This window comes from Terrapene carolina, unplaced genomic scaffold, assembly GCF_002925995.2.
Source record: "Terrapene carolina triunguis isolate 2854851 unplaced genomic scaffold, T_m_triunguis-2.0 Scaffold421, whole genome shotgun sequence".
NCBI lineage: Eukaryota > Metazoa > Chordata > Testudines > Emydidae > Terrapene > Terrapene triunguis.
The window spans coordinates 409,858-411,820 of NW_020664772.1; the positions used below are offsets into that span (position 1 = coordinate 409,858).

General features: G+C 58.7%; 1 protein-coding gene across 1 annotated transcript in view; it reads right to left on the reverse strand.

Annotated features, from left to right (window-relative positions):
* Nucleotides 1-761, reverse strand: part of LOC112119446 (butyrophilin subfamily 3 member A1-like) — a 34,418-nt gene extending 33,657 nt beyond the window's left edge. The window contains exon 1 of the mRNA XM_024218118.2: nt 679-761. The gene's annotated coding sequence lies outside the window, so the exon portion shown is untranslated. The remainder of the gene's footprint in view (nt 1-678) is intronic.
* Between the last annotated feature and the right edge of the window lie 1,202 nt (nt 762-1,963).

Here is a 1,963-nt window from a genome sequence, read left to right on the forward strand (position 1 = left end):
GATAGATAGATAGATAGATAGATAGATAGATAGATAGATAGATAGATAGATAGAGACCTCCTGAGGTCCCTTCCAACCCTGGTATTCTATGATTCTATGAGGATGAATACATAGAAGGATGGGAACAGAGAGACAGACAGGTGGGTATGGTTGGGGATGGACAGATAGACAGATGAGGCTGAAGTTAGTTTCCTTATTCCCAGTTACTTATTCAAGCACCTAAACAGAATGGAAGTGGGCAGGGGGCATGACCCGTGGCAGCACATTGTGCAGGAAAAAAAGCTTTGGATCAGCGAGTGGCACATGCTAGCTGCTTCTAGACAGCCTGACGGCCATGGGGATACATCACCTGGGGGTCCCCAAAACACAATGTGTCGTGTCCAGCCTGGCAAACCCAGCTGCTCTCTTGAATGGTTCAATAAATGCTGAATGACTGACACAAACTGTCCTCGCGTTCAGCCGCACAGTGGTGGGGAAAGCTCGGAAAGTCTGATCTGCCAGTGTGGAATGAAAAACAGCAACAATTCTCGGAATCAGGAACCAGTACCACGAATGAGGAACTAAGGGAAAGGAGCCAATTTCAGCCTCACAACAGAGAAACAGCCAAGCATGGACAGGCTGCATGGACAGACAGACAGACAGGCAGGATCTGCACTGATCCAGGAATCCCCTGTATACCTGCAGCCCCGGATCCTGCAGTGAAGCTGTTCCCTGAGTGGCAGGGAGGGGGGCAGGCCCAGCCCCTCACCGCTGCATCCCGGCCAGGACGGAAGCACTGGGGAGCGAGTCCTCTCTGCAGCCGCCCCGTCCCGTTCTCAGCTCTCTGCTGTCCCGGCCTGCCCAGCTGCAGGAAAAGGCTCCTCAGGAGCAGCCCCGCAGAGCCAGCGTGCACCAGCTCAGTGAGAAAGTTCCCCTCCACCCCACGGCCAAGGGAGCCGAGTATCATTTCCTGTCAGCTGCGCGGGGCAGGCCGAGCTCCCGGCTTGGGGCTTGTCAGCACTTGAAAATTAATGGAGAGTGCAGGAGGGTGACTGTTCCCGAGCCACCCCACGGGGGACTAGCCCAGGGCAGGAGGCCACTGCCTGTTTTGCTGACCCCACGACTGTGCGCACACCGGCCCGAAGTCCCCCAAACAGCCGGGAGGGATCTCATCCCCCCTCCCCCACCCCTCCTGGAACTGGGGCCAGGCTGGCAGAGGCCAACACATGGGGAGCTCAGAGCCCAGACGAACCCTGCAGGGGACGGCAGAGACCCCCACATGGCCCAGAGGGGCCTGGCTCAGCCAGACCACAGACCACAGCCAGGGCCACCCAGGGCGGAGCAACAGCCTTGGCCAAGGAGAAGGCTTTGCTACACCACAGCGGCAGCGTAGTCCCCAGTGTCACTTCACTGGGGTCAATGAGGCTAGATCCCCAGCTGGGGAAAATCAAAAGTGCCCAAGGGCCTAAATTACACTGAACAGGAGTTAGGCCAGTAGGTGCCTTGCAGAATCCCACAGGATGCTTCTCTGCAAAAGCAGGCACCTAAATAACTTTAAAAATCTAACACTTCATTGCTCTTTCCCTCTATTCTTCATCTGTAAATGGAGATAAAACTGTTCTCTGTTGAGATTTGGGGGAGGGATTGCCTCTCACTGAGTCTCTGCAGTGCCTGGCACGACAGGGCCCTGCTCTCAGTCACCGTATGTCTGTGCTGTGCCCGGCATGATGGGGCCCTGATCTCGGTCACCGTGTGTCTGTGCAGCGCCCGGCATGACGGGGCCCTGCTCTCAGTCACCGTGTGTCTGTGCTGTGCCCGGCAGGGCCGGCTCCAGGCACCAGGCACCCAAGCTGGTGCTTGGGGCGGCACCTGGAGGGGGGCGGCGGCGCAGCGCTCCGGCCCCCGGGGAGAGCGGGGCCACAGCAGGGCTCGCCGCCCTCCCCCCAGGGCTCCGGCCGCCCTCCCCCCCGGCGCCCTGCCCCCG